The sequence below is a fragment of the Acromyrmex echinatior genome, chromosome 1 (assembly GCF_024713525.1).
Source record: "Acromyrmex echinatior isolate Ae372 chromosome 1, ASM2471352v2, whole genome shotgun sequence".
In the NCBI taxonomy this organism is placed as follows: Eukaryota; Metazoa; Arthropoda; class Insecta; order Hymenoptera; family Formicidae; genus Acromyrmex; species Acromyrmex echinatior.
This window is the reverse complement of record NC_141852.1, coordinates 19,655,758-19,678,544: the sequence shown is the minus strand read 5'-3', so window position 1 is coordinate 19,678,544 and position 22,787 is coordinate 19,655,758. Positions and strand designations below refer to the sequence as shown.

Sequence of the window (22,787 nt, the reverse complement as noted above, 5' to 3'; positions counted from 1 at the left end):
ATTGTTTTATGAGATCGATATACGATTTATTGATATGTCAATTGATACGCCAAAGAAGTGAGTCACTTACTGGATTTTACGATGTTTAGTAGATAAGAGCTAGTGCAATTGGCAAATAACAAATGAGTCAGTGTTAATTGCAGACATTTGTAATCTAATCTTCAGCAGCCGAATTAATTCTACAGTAATATATACATACTGTGCTAGTTTTTGTTTATTTTATGAATAGTACCAGTGCAACGAAAGTTCACCAAAGTTCACTGAGCCTTTTGTAGGACTCCAGATTGGAAGGTGTCGACTCTTCCTCTTGTGAAATGAACCCTCGAAAATATTTACGTATCTAATCGTAAATGAAAAACCGGTCGGAGTGCAGACCATGGAACGAGCAATAACGTGTCGAGGTATATGGAACATGTGGGTCCTCTTGAGTGCAACTTAAAGTAAGAAATAATTCTCAGTGTTCTTGGTGACACTGCACAAATACATCCGATACATCTTTCATTCGCGACATATGGAAGTAGATGGTAGAGTTTTATGGTGACAGAACGCTATCGGTGCGAGCACGGTGGTCGCTGGTTTCGAGTGTCTTAAGCTGCTTCATTTTTTTTCGATTATATCGAGCCACCCAGTATCAGCCGTCATCCAACATTCTCGATACCTAATGGCTCATATTAATCGACCGGTGCAGCGATTATCTGCGTCACCGGTCGAAAGTTAACTAAGATACCGATTACGTGACTGAATTAGGTCGCCTGCGGCTGCAATTAATAACGGGATGACACGTCCATTAGCCAAGAGCCGATGCCGGTCTGTCTGAATGTCCTGCTGACAAACTTCCACCCCGTATGCATACATCTTCATAAATATTCCACGGTTGCGTATTACGAGGGCAGGGTGAAATATATATCTTGAAATACTCGCTACTTTGCGTGATCTATTTCATTAACAGATAATCTTTGAAAGACGTACCGTATCTTGTATTAAGAATATTCGAAAATATTTTAATAATTATACGAGTTTTGGTAAATCTATACATAAAAGATTTATGTATGATATCTAAAATTTTCGATGAATATAATGCCGAAATATTGCCGTTCTATAGAACGGCATTATGCTGATAACAAAATTATTTCTCATTTTATCAGTGATACAATATTGTAGCGTTATTCCAAATAGAGAAAGATTATTATAACTTTTACAATCACAGTATTGTATGAAAATAAAGATTCTTAAGAAATTTTATCATATTTGTAGGAGATATAATCGTACTTTTAATTAAGAGAGAAAGAACTTCGTCCTACGTAACATCAATTAGCTTACGTTAATTAATCTAAGTTATCTAATCTAATCTAAGAGTTATGTAATCTTATATTACATAACTAATATTTCGTAATAATAGAACAGCATAATAGTGCAGGAAAAATTTATCTCCGTCAGAGAACGTCTTTCTTCCGTCTGCTAGAACGTAAGTAATTTCACTATTTCACACTTTCTTACGCGAAGCGAGCCTGTGCTAAAAATAGAAGAAAATTAACGCCGCCTCTGCAGGCTGCAAGCATCCCTTATTGTATACTCCAAGTCGCTTGCACGAGCGACTCGTCACGTCTCGCCAAAGCATACTTACGTCATCATCAATACGACGTCACGATGACGTTGCGACGATGCTGTATGACAGTATCTAAATATTTTCCTACGATCGAATCAGACCTTCCAAGAAGATCCATGCGCATCTATTTCGTATCACTATAATTGGAAGAAGATCAACCGGAAGTAGTATGACACAATTGTGTACGTACGTTTGTTATTTCTGACTTTTCGCATAAGACGCAAATTATCGTCTATCCGACAATCTAGGAAATCCCCGTGTACACATCGAAGAAATCTGTTAGCAGTGTTCTAATTGTTTATATAAGGTAGTTCATTTGAATTCTTCCAGTAGAATATCACAAAATCCTTAAGTTTAAGGCAAAAAATATTTCAGACAAAAGTTCAGACAAAAGAATATATTAGATACAGCTAAACAATTTTTAAACAATTTTTTCCATGTTGCCCTGTGCAATTAGAGAAATCATATTATATAAGAAAAATGTATATAATTCTATTAAAAAAATTTTAGGTAATTTCGTCCCGATTTTAAGGACATCTTTTCAAAGTCAATCAAAAAGTCCATCTTCTTTTCCCTTTATAACTAAGCAATTTTTGTCTGAAACATTTTTGTCTTAAATTTAAAGATTTTGAGATATTCTACTGGATAGATTAAAATGGATCACCCTACATAATTTTCTCAAACTTGTACTTCATGTCATCTGACTTTAAATACCAATGTGCATTAACAATTTAATTTGTTAATATCATAATTACAATTACTTTCTAGAGCTGATAGTAAGTCCATTAGACTCACCTAATCGTAAATCTATTTATAAAAAATGTCAAATAATTTAATTTTCTTTATGTTATATATCTACAAATTATTATTTTTAGATTATTTTTATTAAGATATATTTTTTCTTATATACTTTTCTTATTTTGTACGAGTTATATTATTTCGATTTCTTGAAATTAATTAGTATCTTTATTAATTAATATAAATTGGTCTTACAAATCCAACGTTATTAACTGTTACAGATTAATTTTGATATCGGAACTCTGGAGATTAATTTTAAAGTCGGGCATGCTTTATTTCTAATTGAGAAAAATTTTTTCTGAAATTAATGTAAATTTATGTAAGAAAAAGATCATTTGTTTATGATGCGATTATTTACTACAATTCTTCGCGCGTAAATGATCGCGTTGCAATGTAAAATTCATGAATCACAGTTATACATTCACGTAATGTTTTCGTCTGAGCGGATTTCGTGATAAGATGCGGACGAGGATAAATTATTTTATCGATGATGGTACGTTTAAATGCGATGGCGAACGTAAAATCCGCGATCAAAGCTGCAATGGTCACGTTTAAATGCATATAAGTCACTTGTAAAACTAGCCGGCGCTGTATCATCGCTGTGACTGCATAAGAAATCTCAATAATAATGTCTTCGTAAGGCACACGCTCTTGGAACCTTTTACGAGATCGATAAAGCGATGAGGACGCAACGCGTGCGCGCGCGTTCACGCTGCGGAACGAATTAATTCTAGTCGCGTCGGCACCCACAAACTGGTTACGATACACCAACGATCTTGGCAGTACACTTGACAGTAGCCGCGATCCTTCACGATCTTCACAATTGATCGAAGCTTCCGTGAGACCCCTTTTCAATACAACGGGTCGATTCTCCGCGAGGTAGAATACGAGTCATGGGTGCAGGGGCGCATTCAAGTGTAAATAATGGCTCTTACAACCGGATGTAGATACATATATACAGCATAAAGTTCAAGTTGTTTCTTGCAATAAAAATTAAATCAATATAATCTTTTCGTATTTTTTCGCAGATATAAATAATAGATTTTGTAGAGTGAAATGTGATACAGCGTAAAATATAATGCATACAAATAAGAAAAAAAATCTTTTAATATCATGCTGAATAATAACTGCAATAAGTGTAATAACATTTAAAAAATTATGCCTAATATATTTGATAATATATTTGATAGCTTTGTGACTCAAACGGATTAGATTACAAATTCTATTATTAAATCATATTGATATTATCTGTAAGTTAATGATATTCCACAGATCCCTTACAGAAATTTAATACTGGAAGTACTTATTAATTATTAAGCATTGAACAATAGTTCTTTTCATACTAAAAATAATTAAATGATTAATTAGTATCTTTGGTATTAAATTAAATTTTTGTGAAAGATTTTAACAGTAACTTGTATGATTTTCGAATGTGGGAATTTCGTCTGCATCTGCGGCTTATTTTAACGAATTTTACAGGCACCGCGTATTAATATCGACGTGACCAGGTCAGCGCAAATGCATTACGATAATTGTGAAATAACGAATTTATAATTTGCGCAAATGATATATGATGGTTGCGGCCCTGTAAATTATATAGCATGGCAAAACAATTTCTGTCTGTCATTTTCCTGCGCTCACCGCTCCATGTGGTGGACCCTGGTTTTTTGCACTAATCGTCGAAATTATCCTCGTGAGAAAATCGCGAAAAACACTTTGCTCTCGCCCTCCCTTTGCAGGTCAGGTCTCTTTCTTTTGATCGACTCCTTTTCATCCTTACTTCAGTGCCGCCGTTATAAGAGCGAATACGCATAATGATACGTCATTTTGCGGGGATTCCTGCTCGTCTTGTTACTCATCGTTTATTGGTACAAATATTACAGACACCGGATACAAAAGCGACAGTAATGACTTTGGCCAAGAATGTTGATGACACGAAGATAACGTTTGTTTTCACAAGATGCTGGCCCCTCCTTGATCTTATCTTCGCAATCTGTTCTTTTGTCTCTATTTTAATTGCACGATCGCTGCACGTTGCTTACCGCATTACTTCGACGATCGGATCTCGCTGACTTACAACGAAACGATCGAGTTCGTTTTAGACTTCAAATGAAAGTATAAGATGGCACCAAACATCAAAAAGTTTGATAACCTCGTTACTTTTATTTTCGGGGTAGCCGGACCTTTATGCCGCTGCACGTTTTTTCATTTCCTCCGTGGATGTGGGCCGGCTGTAATTATATAGAGCCCGCCGGCCAACGAGAGCCGACTTAAACTCCCACTTAAACATTGCGAGAGAGAGAGAGAGAGAGAGAGAGAATTAAATATTAATACGTATTTAAATAAACCTGCAAATGAAACGGAGACGTTCTTTCAGCAGTAAATCTAATCCCTGGCTGCCGAGCATTGCCGCATCTTGAGATCTACTCGCAGAATAGAGTTCGTAAAACGGATATACGCATATGCGATATTTGCACTTTTCTTGTCACAGATATTGCGCCGTTGCTCGTAGAAACAACATTAGATTTACGTCTCGTCAGGAGAGAGTTTTACATTTTTATTACACAGGACGGGATTTTGTGGCAAGCATGTTAAATAACGACGATAAAAGACGCGTGCATATTCTCTGAAACTTTCAAGGTAGGCGGATATATACCAGACATAATAACGAACAAATGAACTGGAGATACGCGTATTGTGAAAAGAAAATGACGCATATTCACTTGCGACATATTCTTTTCAAATTCGAAAGTACACGTTTTACGTTTTACGTGAAAAAAAATCGACTAGTCATCCTTCGACAGGACGATTGCACGCGATGTTGGGCACGAAAATTGCGTTCTCCATTGACGTTCTAGGAAAGACCGATGGTCTTATGGAATGACGTGCATTTGTGAACAATAAGCGAAATAATTACATTATGCAATGAATTCGAGATTTTATCTAAGGATTTCCCCTGTTCTCGCCGTTGAGCATTAAAAATAGACAATGTTGTTTAATTTTCAGTTCTGTGACGTCAAAGATGTCTTATTAAATCTCATTAAACCGTAATACTCTATAATATATATTTTCCACTATATTTTATATGAAACTTCAATAATTATATTCAATTAATTCGTACAGTCATTTTTCAATGCAATTGTTGAGATTCTATATTGACTGAAAAAACGCTACAGTACGTATTTAAAAAAATACTAAATTGTAAGGTAAATAGAAAAATATATTATATATAATACATTGTTGATACTTAATTAATGAAAAAATGATTTTGTTGCTTGTTAAAGACCGATCGAATGTTATAATTACCAACGCCGCGTCAAAATTGATCTCCAGGCACGTTTCAAGTCGCGGTTAAATCTATGTGATGTCAGCACTTAGATCCCTATCCTCATCGCGCATTTAACGCTGAATGAGACTGTCTGATTCTGAGTCTATCGAATACGAAGATAATAATTAATATAAACAGAACGTGAGCGATCGAATAGCCACATTTAATGCTGAATGCATGGCGCGAATATAGACCTTAGTTATTTAGTTAGATGAGTATGCGATTGATTAATAACGTAGGATTTCTCCTGGTCAATGGCCGTACGTTGCGACTCCTTCATGAGGAAGAAACAGAAACGTAAAATCAGCTGGCGGATAATCGGAGAAAGCTGATCGGGAAATTTGCTGTGATAATAATTGGCACACTGGTGCTTTCTTCTACAACTGCACACTCGCGGGCACGACGAGTAACAAAAATATATGTAATAACAGCAATTGATAGTAAATGACACGTTGCCCGATTCGACCCGGGACTATTGATTTTCTATCTAGATACAATCGGTATTCTTGGTAGAATGTATCTATTGGATTATCGACGTTCGACATGTTTGTTAATCGTATTCCAGACTGAACGACTAATGCCAAATACTGTTATTACTTTGTAGATACGAAGCAATAATGCGTAATGATTGTCAATGTACACAAATCACTTTCTCATTTTTACCGAATAAAAATCTCTCTTAAAGTATCTACCAAAAAAATAAAAGCGTCAAAATATATAAATTGATAACTGTAAATGTAAATCAAATTTTCCGGAGCAAAGAAAAAAGAGATAATATTTCGCGCTTGTTAATCAAAGTATCACATGTAATTCAAGTACAAATACTTTATTATAGAGATAAATACTTTATTATAGAGAGAAAGTTACGACACATTGCAGATATTTTAATATAAATAGGTATATAAAATTATACATATAAACAGTTTCTCTTTTATATAATGTTTATTTAAGTGACTACATTATATTCCAGTAAATAAACTGGTCACTTTCTATCTGTCGTTTGACAGTAAATTTCACAGCAGAAGAGGAAGCAGGAATGTAGTTACAACTCCCATAGCATCTGGCGAACATAGTCAACATATTTATGAGTGGCTACCACGATATTCGAGTATCCTCTTTCGTCGAAGATGACGGCCGTAGGAGGTGACGTTGATACGCGGATCTTGTGGTATACATCTGCACGTAAATGTTTCCAACCAAGCTTAATAGGGCTAACAAAAGCGAAAATCTGGAACCACCTACAATCCCGGTAACCTCCTTGCCCATTGCGAGACTCCGTAGAAGAGAACATATCGTGAAACACAAACTCGCTGCGTGTCGCTGAAAGTATGCGCCTGGTGAAGCAAGGTAGTAGCGTTGATACAGAGATATGTAAATTAAGGCCGGCGCAGCGGAGTATATAACAGAATGGAAGGAGAAGAGGATGCGAAAGCTACGCGCGCGAATCGCTAAGGTGCCTTCCTGGCGCTCGCATGGACTAAAGGATGAGCTCGGATAAGCGTGCACTTTATTACCAGGACGCGCCCACACGACCTTATTAACCTGCTAACCGTGACGTCACGTCATTAAAATATTTCCTCCCTTGCTAGGCGATTTCCTTCCATGTTCTACGGTCTCCAGCAGCGACGATAACGTATTAATTTAGTGCCCTGGAAATATACATTCGTGCATTTATTTTTTGTAATTCTCTGTAAAGAGAGTGTAAAGCAACATACGTATATCCAATACTTTAAACAATGAATTCATGGTTTTAGATTTATCCCATTAATTTCATTGTTGTCATGTTGAGAAACATAATATTAATCTTTAAAGGATAAGCTATTTTTTAAATTTTACAACTTTTTCTTGAGTAAGGTTTGTTATTTTTATTTTTATTTTTTTTTATTGTACTTCACGCTTCAATATGTGATATTATTTCAGAGCCACTATATAGTGGCTTTCTTGTCCTACAAAAGTTAAAAGATTGATGTAATTTAAATAAGAACTATACAAAATTAAACAAAACGTATAATTAACTAATAGTTTCGAACATAATATAGGTATGTATGCAAGGTTTGTAACACTAAACAGGAGTAGTTGATAAAAAAAACACATTCACCATAGCGGAAGGTGTATGATTGAAAAAAATCATTCTATATCATTTGTCATGTCGTTACGTGAGACTTGGGAACGATGTGAGTGTCGATCAATTAAACCGGCATCAAAACGTCAGGCCCAATGGCGGTATACACAAAAAAGAGCACGCGTGCCAAGCCGGTACTCGCTGTCGCCGGTGTGAAATATCGTAGCGGCCGATTTTTACGCGTCGGCAAAGCGTTTTTTGCTCCCGGCAGCGGCGACCTCGGGAGAACGGCAACGGCGGATCTCATTCTTATAACGAGGCAACCTCGACGATCGCCGATTGCCGCCGGAGGAATAGGTGTAACGTTCCTACCTCTCGAGTGTCGTAGCGGGAGTTTACGGGCGGACAGTTATTTGTGCGCGGCCCCCGAGGCGAGAGACGGTCTGCAGACGAAACGGAAGACTAAAGAGAGAGAGAGAGAAAGAGGGAGGGGGGAGAAGGGAAACTGCAGCACGTATGTACACCCCCTTACGGTACAGTACATGCTATCTCCCCCTGTCCGCATTCTAGAGATTCTGCAAAGAGTAAACACAGGCGTGCGCATGCAAGCGCCATTGTATTCCTCGCCGCCGGCCGATTTCTCCTCTTCCTTCGTCTTCTTCGCGATGTTCCTCTGCTTCCTTCATCCCCCTGTAACATTCAACGAGCGTCTCTCGCTTTCTTCCCCATCGTCGCCATTCTCTTCTACGTTCGCTGCTCTTCGCATTTCTTTTTCTTCGCGTCGCCCTTACTCGTCGCGATTACACGCGAAGGCAAACACGACGCTGATTTATCTGTCGGTCTCAGCGGGGACGCACGTAATTTACTGCGACTTAATTGCATTTAATTCAAGCGGCGCAACTGTAAATCACAGAGCGTCGCGCATTGCGCGGGTCAGGCACGCCTGTTGTCGATACGATGTAATTATACGTTCATCTGCGAGTCCGCGATGAGCATGCGAATAGCGATAGCGATGCCACACCGTGCTCGTTAACGGATGACGTATGATTTTTCCTACCAACAGCAATGTCACGCTCAATCGGCGTCTTCAAAGCGATTAAAATCTTAGAAGATTACGGACGTAACTTCTATAGATAATAAACTCATTTTTAGTATGGAAGTAATAGATAGTATCATATTTTTAAAATATTATTAATAAATATGTCAGTTGTGACTCAATAGAGAAATTCTTTTGATCAATATTTGATTCTTTCTCACATTTTCTATGTATTTCATACTTTACATGAATATTTAAATCTCTACAGAATTTGGATATTATCAACAAAAAAATATATAATGAAGATAAGATAAGTCATCAATTATATTATAGTTATGCATTACAGTGAATGTTAAAAAAAATTAAAATATAAAATGTAGGAATTTCATTTTTTAATGTAGATAATGAGTTAAAATTAGATGATTTTAATTTTGATTTACATGGTTCATAAAAAGTAGAGTCTGACCGAAACTTCTGCCAAAACTGAACCGAAATACTCGACTACAAATTTCAATCGAAACCGAAACCAAAATTAAAAAATAGTAATCCTATATAAAGGCCATATGTATAAACACATATCAAATACTTTTTCTTCATAAATATCATAATTTATTGAAACAGTAATTAAATGTCGGCCGAAATAAAAAACCGAAATTTCGGTTGTATATCAATTTTGGCCAAAGAATATAAGTACTTCTTCATAAACATAATTTAATTATTGAAATAATAATTACACATATTAAAATGAATATTTACGAAGAAGAGCTATATGGTTTTAGTCGAAACTGGCACGTAATGAGTGTTCTTTTTCAGTTTCGGTAAAAGTTTTTTTGGTCGGACTCTAATAAAAAGATAAAAAGTATCCTATAAATATCAAATAATTTTAGAAACACATAAATTTTAACTTTTAAAATATAAATCTCTTTATAGAAGATTAAAAGAATTTTTTTAAATGTATGACTGTATAGTCTTCTTTCATATAAATCTCTCTTTTGTCCATCCTGCATTAACGATGCTCGTTCGCGACAAGATAGCGATACAGTCTCGGGATTCGTACGCAATGAAGATTCGCGCGGTGAGGAACGATGTAGCTCAGCGCGCTTATTAAATTTGCATATTGCAATTTATAGCACGACGCACGGGCATCCACCTCCGATCATGATAGTATTGTCCCACCTCCATGAAAAGAACACGCATCGTCGTGACACTCGGCGCGAGCCACGACGAAAGTTTATCGTCGGGAACAACGCGCCAAGCACTGGTCCAGGGCGAGTTCGCGAATTTTGAACGTCTTATCGGTTGCTCGTGTCGAGGCGAATCGAGGCGAACGCGCGACAATAATTTCAAGACAGTCTCCTCGTAAATCTAGTCAGCGAACTGGTACCGCACCTCCATTATGCGCCAATTTCTCTTATGGGCAAAAAGCATTGGGATTGGCAACCAATAAGCGATCTTACGGGCGTTACCAAGCTCGAGCGTTACACGCACGTATCCTGACACGCGCGGACAGCCACGCATGTGCATTTTCATTCGTATGACTACGCACACACATATGACTGCTTGCCGATCTCGATTCGAGCGCAAACGTCGCCTATGCCCGCGAGGGATTCTTGAAGTAATTCCGTATCACCGCCGAACGTGGCACGGTGTGTCGCTTTAGATGGTGAGGCTGACAGCGTGCCGGAACCAGGGTGACTTTCAATACGTTTTAACGAGCCTCAACAATTTTTTTTGAGGAATCTAAAATCAGATTGCGTTTCTAGGAAAGATATATGTGCATATTTGTAACTGTAATGATGTTATTTTTGCATAATAATTTCGCGATGTTAAACGTGCGCATTACATGCTGTATCTCCATACCACTGTCTAACATATATTTAATTGTCTTGAATTAATCGAATAAAGTAAAGAACGCCGAACGGTCAAAGTTAGATGTTACGAATATATTTAATCAATTTATTTGTTCCAAATGTGATTGCGCGTCGATAATTGTCGGACTTTTAACACAATTATTATGAAACGTTTAATAATCCCCTCTAAGTAAAACTCTTAAAAAACGGAAAGAAACTTATTGCGAAAAATATTACCTCAGCCACGGTTTAAACCTGGGACCTCTCAACTTGCCGGAAAGAGTGTCTTAGCCAACTCGATCACTGAGGTCGTTCTTCTTATAATGAATTAACTTCTTTATGAATTTTTGCTATACGCGTGTATTATTGAATAATCTTAGAAAACTGATGGTAAAAATTAGCATATAAACTGACATCTGTACAGAAAGTTTCTTATGGCTGTGTAACTGCTGCATAATATTAATTATACTCATACAATATTAATAATTGATTTTTGATAGTCTGAAAATGTAATAAGATAGCGCTCACGCACATGATTAGCTGAATACTGTCGCGTAAGGATGAAATGTTTAGTCATTAGTATTTACATACGATCAATTAGCATCTTAAATAAATACGAAGATTGCTTTTAATATCTTTAATTGCGGGAGAGAACGTAGAATTTTTTAAATATAGGTAAATATATTCGTTATGAGCTTATAGGGAATTATTGATATGGTAACGAGTGCGCGGAGTCGCAAAATATCATTAGCGCGTGCAATGGCGTAGAACGGAAAGAGGCAGCGGATAATTCGTTGGACGCCGAAGGGGACCTCCGTAGGCGGCCTCCGGTACCATTTGTTTTGCTTGAATACTGCGCGCGCGATAGGACGCGTACTATTCATCTTATCCTTTTCCTTCTCGTCGTTTATTCCTTAAGAAGACTGAACGAGATAGCTGCCGGCATGTGGCAATACCTCGGTAAGATACAGTATCACAAAGAGCAGAAAGTTAATCGCTGACGAATTAAAGGTACGAATTATTTTTCTTTGTATGCACGAGATGAACTGTTCGAAAAGTCTTTAGTATCCACGATTGGCTTACTCATCCGCTTCACGACGGAAAGTCGCATGTATCGCAATGTTATCAGCAGTGAAATGCAATAAGATGATAAATTCGATTGATATGATGGCCGAGGTGACGTTAATTCCGTTGATTATCTCAGTGTTTACTTTAGTGCGACATGACGCGCAAATTTATATCCATTTACTACCTAATAATTTTGTTAATACATGCACATGTTTATCTTCCATGTGATATTGTTACGACAAAGGAGTTATTCTCCGGTATAACAAAGAAAATCTTTCAGCAAACTTAGATAATACAGACGAGATGACTTTATCTTATTTTTACACCTGTTCGACAACAACCGGATGTCGGATAGACTACAGTAAAGACACTAAAGATAGAAATAACGGGGAAGTCTGCCGAATTTTGTATGGATTCGGAATTTATTTAGATGCCGATTTTTTGTACATATATTAAATTATGTACAATAATTTCCATATATAACATTGAATATTTTGAAGCATTGTTCTTGATAATTATGTACATAATTTGAAAGACAATTGTAAAAGACAATTATTTAGTCTCAGGAAAATTAGACTTGCCATTTGATATACAATATTTTTACTTGCTTTAATACATTTTTATTGCATTTACTTAACAATATTAAAATTAAATATCAAATTAAAATTTATGAAATTAAGAGAATAAGAGAATTTTTTGAGCGTACGCATATGAAAATATAAATGAACAGTTTTGTATCACTTCATGTTTAATAAGTACTTTTATGCATTAATAATGAACTGATAGCATTCGTAAATCAGAGATAAATTAGGTCATCGAGCGGCACCTTTCGCGGCAGCAGATTATTTTCACCGATCATGTGTTGGCCTCGATTGAACCTTAGACCTTGGACCAGATGTTACCTCCAGGATCTTGCGATTGATCCCTCCGACGGATGCGACCTTGTTCGTAGGTGCTCCACAAGGTGGCTTGAGCTAAAAGGGTCGATGACGAGAGAGTTCGGAAATGTGCGTGAGTCCCACGTGGGTGAGTTAGTGCAAAGCCATCCTTCCTCGGCGAGTGCAGTCCTCACTCCGAGCTCGGTATCCAAAGTTGAAGGACTCTGTGCGATTCGATAGGTGTCGCTGGCTGGTGAGGAATCAGGAGAGATAAAAGAAACGACGGTGAAGAAGCGAGGAAGAAGAAGGGTCAGGCTGGGACAGGACGAAAGCTCAGGTGTTCCGTTTCTCATGCTCGACTCATCTGCGCGACGGTTTGGCGAACTCGTTGTCGGTGAACTGGCGGCTTATACCATAGTACTCGTCCTCATCTTGCCCCACTACTGCATCTCACGTCCGTCTGCACGCCCACGCCTCAGAAGGAGTCCTTAAGGTCTTTCTCACAGTCGTACGTTGAACCATTCGCTGCGTCATACGTGTTCCTGAGATTGTATAAAGCGTGGAAGTATCTCAATTGTAGGAACTCCTGCATTGTTACAAAAACTCTTGCAAGTGCACAAAATATGATAGCTAGATATGGGTGATCTTCGAAATATTTATCTTTTTTATTTTATTTTATTTTATTTTATTTATCAAATTAAATACATTGAAAATTAATTTATTAAATTTATTAAATATTAATTTATTAAATTAAATAAATTAAAAACATAACTTAAATATGTGTAGATATAAAATGAGTAGGTTTATCAATTCTGAATGATTTTGTAAACAATTATCGTTGAAATATTGCGAGACTTTTAATAACGCATTACAACTGTTAATTGCACGGGGCTTTGTTATAATCTGCTATACGATCTCGAGAATATAAGTCTCCACAATAAGGAGTATAAAACAAGTAATTACAAAAACTGCTGATTGTGAACAGAATAAATGAAAATAAATAGCAAACATACCTTCGACCAGTTCTTGCAAAATCAATGCGCCAGGTAAAGTCCCAATGGGATTTATTAAGTTTCAGTCCTCAATACTGGTACACAGTGCTTTCTCATTGATATGGGCAACCATATTTCTGCTTTGACAAACGATTCTAGTGGACGTACTAATTACTCCCCACCATCAATAACATCTTTCACGTTGTGTTCTATACCGGATATACCTGAGAACCGATTTCCTTGTTGGATCGAACCTCTCCTTTGTCCGCGACTGTCGCTCGTTAATTTCTTAGCGCGCGCACTCTGCCGCGAGCCTTCCCGGGTGTGTAATGCAATAAAATATATCTCTTGATGTCGATCGGGCCTTAGCCTCCAACAAATTGTACATACGCCAACGTCATCAACACAAACGCGATATGTAAGTACGCGTTCGTGGAGTGTGGATTCACCGCGCAGAGCGTACAGTTCAATGCGGGTACGGGACGTCTTTGAGAAAGGCATGGGCGATTACAACGATGACTGCTCTACATCATCCAACTAATGCTGTATCCTCGCGTGATACGGCATAGTCCTGAACTAATACCGCAGGGGGACACGCATCGATAATATACACGTCTTGGTAAAGCTGACTGCCTTCGTATGCATAACTTATTGCCGCACGCTCGTGCTAGTGACAGATCTACTGAGGCAAACATCGTTCGAATATATCGTATATGAACAAGGTATGAAATATTAGTGAATAGGTGCTTGATGCTAACAAGGCGGCAAGCGAGATTGTGCCGCTCCATATACGTTGAAACTTCATAAAATAAATGCGTCATTTCAACGCGTCATGACTGGCGATCTGATAGAACGAAAGCGAAAGCGCCGTTGCGTTAATTTGTTCTGCATTGAATAGTCATTTGGATTACTATCTCTCTCAACTTTCTTTACACTCAGCTCTCGTGTCATTTTCCCCAGTATGTCAAGATGCGACGTAACCTTTAAATTATAATTTGTAAAAAATGAAACACATCTTTTTGAGTTTTTATCATACGTATTCCATTTTCTTAAGAAAAAGGAAATGTTTATGAATCAATTCATTTGTAATTATTTTTTTGTTATTAATTAAATCTTTGCTTATTTTTTTTTTTATTCTAATAATCTGAATCTTAAATACAATTATGTTGATAAAAAATTACTTTCTTATTTGTAGTGCGTCCATTTTTTATTAGCTCTTTTCTTCTTTTAAAGTTCTCAATAAATATTAACAAATATATGTCTTTCACAATAATATCTTTCGAAAAGCGAGAGAGGAATTTGATCTCGCGTGGCATAACGTCGTATCCTTCTACGAATATTTCTTTTGGAACACTGTCAAACAGTCAAACACGGGTCTTTGCGACCGCCCCTTTGTATGTACGCGCGATCATTACGCGTCGAAATGGTTGGTAGGTGCTTATCCTTGCAAATTGTAATACACACAAAAGTTTCGAGGCGGGTCTTTCGGGCGTAACCCGAAACCGTGCGCATCGAGAACGCTTAGAAGGCGTCCGTGAGTCGTTCGCATTTACGAGTTGTATGAATATAAGATGGTCGAGGTAGTTTGTTGGATGCATGCGACGAGGTATAATTTTTGTCCTGCACGCAAGGGGACTTTTGAAGGAATGAAAGGCGCGAGGTTCTGTGATGAGAAACGAGACTTGTATATCCCGTGTCGCATATCTTGTGATCGATTCTGGACCACATCTATCAACTCGTACGTGACTTATATAAACTCAGACAAACACATATAGCAACAATTTTTTGAGAGGGATTATAGATAAATTTGTACGAACTAGAAGAATATTCTCTCTGCTTAAAAACTAAGAATATTTATACTTTCGTTAATGCTTCTTGCTATTCTAATTTATTGAATTACTTCATGAGTCGATGAGTTCATATATTCTCAGTTGACGCTCCCATAGCTATTTTGTGGCTTTACTGACGTCGATAACATCCACTTAAGGCAGTCGAGTCGTATATCATACCAATGTCCAAATAACATCTCGCTCGACTTTATGTTCGATTTTAATTTACGTTTATCATTTGGCGCGTATTTTCTGCTGACCAATTCATATCCACTAGGTATGTATAAACGCTGGCTTTTGGTTTTACGATCAATCGCGAGTTTATGTTGCCATTACAGCGATCATATCACACGTACACGCGTCTCGATGCGCTACACAATCTGGTGAATCACAGTGTTCTATTAGCCTACGTGGTTGCTGCCGCTGGAAAAGGTTTTGTCGCTTCTTCGAAAGATCTTCTGCATTGAGAAGATCCTCGCAATCGTGATTGGCAGGTCAATTTCAGCGCACCAGGAACATTATTAAGATGTCGATCGTTGATGCGAGTATTCCTCCTACAGAGTAAGGACGCAGGTTGTCTGCAATTTACATTGCTGTCCATTATAGTGTTCACTAAAGTGACAGAAGTAACACGGTTTCCCTGTGGTGCAAGGCTGAAGGCGGACGTAGATATATCGCCGGCCGATGAAGATCGCCAACGTACCGGGCGGTACCCCGCATTAGGGTGCATTGAAAGTTGTGTGAAAGGAACATCAATGAATTGATACAAAAGCCGAATAAATAAAATTTTCACTTTTGCATGGATATTTCTAGCAATAATATAATTTAATATGACAGTTGCAGATTAATATAACTACAATATATTTCGAATATTCAAATATTCGAATATATTCTCTAAGTTCTTTGAAATGGAATCTTTAGAGAGTGAAAATTGAGCCAGTTCTAAAAAAGGAGTCGCTTAATCTTTAATTTTTAAGAGTGAAATTTTACTCTTTAGAATAAGATTTATTCTGATAGTTTTAGAGAGTAAAGTAATTTTGTATATTACTTAATTAAAATACCGAAGAGTATCGCTAACGAGAGAAATATTACCGATGTTCCACAGTATCTGTTTATGAATGGGAAGAATTATAAAATGACAAAGAGGAAACTGTGAGAGGAGCAGCAAAAGGAAAAACGGAAGAGAGCGATCCGACCTCCGCGAAAGTTACGACGTCGCGAAGGTACGTGATATCATGTCGAGGGAAATTATAATACCCTCGTTTTTGCTGTGGATACTTTCTACAGCCGACGACACGTCCGACTGAAGTACAGAAATCGCAGTTATATACGCCGACGTGATCCAGTAACAGAAACGTGAAAGTCCACTGCAATCGCGGCAGCTCTCTTAATTGCCGCTTTTCCCGAATTAATGAGCGGCTGATGCGTAACGCGTATCGCAGTAAGTGAGATAATTATTTGTCGTTATTAAGATGCGTGCGCGGGGTTGAGTGCGCTCTTGGGCGATGGACTGGCCCATATCCCCGGCGCCCACACATTGGTCCCCGCTCCGGCATTGTCGTCGCCGAGTTTTACGTCGGGCCATTAACACTTCCCCGACAAATGAAGGCCCCTTCTCTTCCTGTTCGTGACGCGCACGCCATGCACCGGCACGAATGCAGTGAGCCGCGCTCGTCGCTGCATCGCGAGAGGCAACCATAATGCGACGCCCCCGGAACGAGTAATTACGAGGACTCGCGTTCGCGGACACCTCGCCGCATAGCGAATTATGTCGCAGCAGCGTGGATATGTTACGCTCAAAATTTGCCGCGGTAATGAACGATGCGGGCATGCGATAACTGCATCTTATGCGTATCTTATGACCCGATTTTATGGCTCGAGGGCCGTGCCCAAAGAGTGACGCTGCCCGTAGGTGGCGGTCTCGCACTATTGTATGCTTAAATGATGTTTAAAATTCCAGGGGGTTCGCTATACGCCAAAGTTATTTGTTGCTTGGAACGGTTCATGTAATAATATGCATATAGTACTAGTAGCTTAGTAGTTATGGAATTATAAGTCTCGAGACATGTGCATATTTTCATACAACTTATCTTTTTGTAAAGAAAACTATGTACTTCATTTTTACAAAGAAATAATACATTTAGTTTAACATAGAAATTTTATTTAAAATGCCTAAGATACCATATATATATATTTTTTTTATATTTGTAATTTTAAATTTATTTCATCTTAGATGACATTTTGCGATCAAGATATCTTGCATTGCATATGCAGATATGTAAAATATATTTCAATAATAAGATTATAGTATAGGCGAATTATTCGATAATGATAGAATTTATTATTCTGTGAATATTTAACAGTACTATTACAAGCAACGCATCTGATGACATTATCGTGGATAAATATTAATTTGTAAATGAAGTCTAATCTCTAAAAAAATATGAATTTAATACCATGTATGAGTGTATTAAATCCATAATGGTATTGATGTAAACACCAGAATTTTTAATCTATAATATATCCACATTTTTTAGAGTGTAATAAGAGATCTTGGATTACGAAGAGGATCTTCGCGGTAATAATCTCTCTCTCTCTCTCTCTCTCTCTCTCTCTCTCTCTCTCTCTCTCTCCCTCTCTCTCTCTCTCTCTCTGTTTACAAAATTAATTACTGCAATAACTTTTTTGCTATCCATCGCGACTTATAAAGGAAAGTGAAATCATGTTCTCCAATTATGAACTACATTGAATTCATTAATCCACTTGAATTATTGCCTTTTCGTGTTCATCTATAACGATAACACATTTATATTTACATGTAAATGTTTTTTATACGTGCATATTGCGTTTTTCGATAATTATTATTTTCTGCGCATTAATTCAAGCGAAAGATTCCATCTTTAGAAACTACGTGGTATTTATCTAAATAAAAGAATAAAAGAATAACAAATGAGTAAAGCCTGATCTACAATTGCGTATATGTTGTAGAATTCTCCAATCACAATTGGATATTCTTCTCGTATTCTCAATTATAATTGGTCAATTCTTATAATTACAACTACACGTTTACGCAATTATACATCATACAGATCGGATTTAAAAGGATAATAACATAAAAGAGTAATACAGTCAGCTGAAGTTTACCGAAAGATGGAATCCAGTCAAAGAGTAACAAAAATTCTGATTTCGCTTGAAGTTATTTATAATAATATACCTAACGATATTTTGCATGAAAAGAATAGATTACTGTCATTTTTTAATAATAAATTTTTATAAACGACATTTCGATTGCTTTATATGAAATTTAATTTTTGTGTATTTTTTTAAATTGCGCTTATAAAATTATTACATATCTCTTATCGTATACCTTTATTCCACGTACCAAATTTGGAGTGTTCGTGTATGAAGAGAAAGCGATATATTATTTGATGTTGTATAAAAAAAATTTATTTGTGCATCGAACCGGAGCAGGAACTTATTTTGTTGTATGTTATAGCTTTCTGAGAGCAGAGGAAAATACTTTCATCACGTTTGTCGATAGTTGTGTAATGACAAGGCGCTCTGGATGCTGCAGTTAGTGCATACCTGCGTAATAAGTGATCCGTGTACATTTTCTGCGCCGGAGAAACGTTAATAACGCGATATAAGAGGAACCACCACGCCTTCACTCTCTACGAGATCGTTCGGACAGTCAATTCCACTGTCAGAAATTAAAGTCATGAATATTGCGTAATTTTATATTTAAAATAAATTTGTGAGTGAAAATACAGTACACAAAATAAGGATCTGTGAAGCACGACGTTCTATTAATATAAAAAAGACAGTTCCAGTAACACTCTCTCTCTCTCTTTTCATAGTTCCACAGTTCTATATAAAAATAAAAAAAAGTTCCGTATTTTTTATTTTTATTTAGAATATTTATTTATATTAAATTATTTATATTTTTTTAAGTATTTATATTTTTTTATATTAAAAAATCAAATATGAAAATATGGCGTGCTATTCGCGAATCTTGCAAGACACTTTTTACTCTAAAATACAAGAAAACGATAAATATATTATCACTTTTAACAAAAGTTTCCGTTAGTTTCCGTTACTACTATAGTTCTAATAATATATACGTTGAAAACAAAATTCCAACATTTATCAATTTTTATACATTTTATATATAGAAGACAGAATACTTGGAGAAAGTATTGTGCTGATTGCTTGTAGCTTCTAGAGACAGTTCTGGGGTTAGTTCTAGAGTTCTATGCTCTACAATCATTTTTAAACAGAGTTTTGGCCGCTATATATATATATATATTTTTTTTTTTGTTTAATTAATTTTTTAAACTGGATCTAACATGAGAAGTAGAAAAAGTGTAACACTAGAAAAAAAAATTAACTTTATATTTATTTGATTGGAATTAGAGTAGTAAAAAAATATCGATATTAAAAAGATTTGCTTAAAGAAGAACATAATTTAAAAAATTATGAAGATCAGTTCTAAGTAACATAGTATTTGAATACTGATTTTCAATGCTTAAGTAATCCTCATTATCTTATTAATGTACCGTTTGAAACACCTTATATGGAGTTCTTATATTATTCGATAAAAGGCAGAGCCAGTTTGTATTATATAATTAGTTATAACTTTCACTGCAATTTATTAATTAGTAATTGCCGCTAGCTAGTAGATAATAATCGAGTTCAGAAAAAAATAGAACATAGAGATTTAATTCCTATCCTACTGTATATAATGTAGTAATGTTATTTATGAGCAGTGTTCGATTTAATCGAATTTCTGAAACTTTCAGAGACATTTTTATGTTAGAACATAATACATTCGTGGATATACTTCTTTAAATTTAGTTTCGCTAATCTACAATTGTCATTTCGAAGTAAATTTATAAATCCAATTATCGATTGTAGCCGATAACAATTACATCGTTTATCTGTTTGCACTTATATATAGAAGGTGTCAATTACCAGAAGCAATGGCTTAAAGCGTATACCTCAACGGTTTTTTGTTATTGAGGATCACGACCGGCGATCTGACCAGACAGGCCGGCAACGCATATTCCCCTAAGCAAGTGATGTCATTCCTTGTAAGCATACACTTTGAATTCTGCTTTTTTACGGTCAATCACGGTAACGTCAATCACGCATTGCTTCGATGATCTTTGTACATCGTATATTTTTGCATATTATATTAGATCCTTTGATAATGAAAGATTACAGATTAATTTGGAAATAAGATGTGATTTGCGTGGTTATCCCCTGCGATAATTTTATTTTTCAGCGGGGGCTATAATAGCGATAAAAACGGGTTTCGCTCGAAAAATAAGATTAATGGAAGGAACTTGTCACACAAAATACTTCATTATCGCAAGATTGTAAAGCAGAATTAGCGAAACGCGTGTTGAAAACAAAATTTTATTTAATTTATACACGAGTATGCAAAGCATGATTATTACGAATGTATTTTAGATAAATGATTAAAATATGAAAATATAAAGTTAATAAGATAATAAAAATAAGAAGTACATAAAAAAAATCAAATCTAATATACGTATTTTTTTTTTGTGAAAGTTTAACTCGCCATGATCGAAAAATTAGACCTTGCATATTATTTATCGGTGATGTTTTTAATTTAAAAAAAAAACAATTTTTTGAAATTATTTGAAAATTATTGAAAATATTTTTGCTGTTCCATAACTCGATAATACGTTAATCATTGTCGATTGATACAAATTTATTGATAAATAATAATTGTTTGATAAAGGGTTTTACATTTTAAAAAAATTTACATAGCCTAGTACATAGCGAATAACCTAATTGATTTTGAATTTTTCGATTGAGACATATTATAGTAATAATTACTCAGTAGGGAGATATTAATCTATAGTGACATGTCGAGACGGCCGCGACACAATGAATTGACAGGTCGAAATGAATCGTGTGGATACAATCGCATGTGTCTGCCGGCTACCTTTGGTACCTCGTAAAATTAGAGCTGATCTAACCGAACAGGATCTCGGTGACTCTGGTGTGCCTACGCACAACGGAATCCATGGTCGATCGCAGTACGGTTATCGGCATATTGAGTATCAATGATTCACTCTTGGAATCCTCGGCGTGGTGGTCTCGCGATGAATCAACCGGTTGCAAAGCTGATTTACACGTTCCTGAAAACGCGGTCAATAAACTAATGGACTAATATTAGATTTTATTGTGAATATGCTAATATTAGATTTTATTATGAATACCGCGCTATTCGCACGACGTTACCTTCTGCTTTTACGTAAATCTCGCGCGAATCCTTGTAGTCTACGAAGCATTATTTTTTTATGAGACCGGGAAGTTATTACTTTTTTGATCGCCTATTAATGCATATGTTGATGCTGTCTAGCACAACAATGTAGCCAAGTTTGTTTTGTCTGAAAGGATTCGTTTGGCTGAGAATTAATTTAAACTGTATGGAGATTTGTAGTTCCTAAAAAAGAAATTGATTAATAATGTCGAAGATGCAAGGTTAAAAGAGCCCAAAGGCCATTGAAAATATTATGATGAGTATTATATTATGTAAGGAATATTAAATCGAAGAACTATAAAAAGAAATATTTTCTACATCTATACATCTATATTGCAATAAAATTTTTTATATATCGATTTAATAACTATTTTTTTTAATTTTATTTAAAAAAAATTAAAATTAGTTTTTTATTCCAATTTGCGTATCTTTATTATTTAAAGATGTGAGAGAACTATTTTGAAGAAGCAAAGAAAACTATATACTTATTTCGACAAGTGTTAAAAAATTCACGAATTTTGCAGTTTATTTTAAACTCTTGGTTCTTTTAAAGCAATAATCGCATATGCTCGCGTATTATGATGAATCATTCGATTATAATTATTGCGGCAAGATCAGATACGGCTTTCTGCGCCGTTATTTATCTACGAAAACAAGAATCTGGTGCAACATGTGTTTGCACGAAGCGGTCTCGTCGAGTGTACGGTATTATATAGCTCCATGTCCTAATTGCAGCGATCGTCTCGCCTTCTTGACATTGACAGGTTACTGATACGGAAAATATCTAGTGCTATCTATCTGACGAGCGACGTGTGATGTGCTCAGCACGGCGAGAAATGAAAAACCTCAAGCCGGGTATCTTCGCCCGTTATTACTTGGAAAAGGGTCGACTTTTTGCCATGCATGCACTTGCAATGATAACGATCATGCAGGTGACATAGTTCGGACGTGCCGCGATTATGTCATCAGTCGCTCCAGGAACGTTACTGCTATGGTTATACCGCATCAGACTTCCCGTGGATCAGCATCGAGACACCTGCAAGCG

At 36.3% G+C, this 22,787-nt stretch overlaps 1 protein-coding gene across 6 annotated transcripts in view; it reads left to right on the top strand.

Annotated features, from left to right (window-relative positions):
• Positions 1-22,787, top strand: part of LOC105154884 (uncharacterized) — a 346,927-nt gene that overhangs the window by 123,209 nt on the left and 200,931 nt on the right. The window lies entirely within an intron of this gene.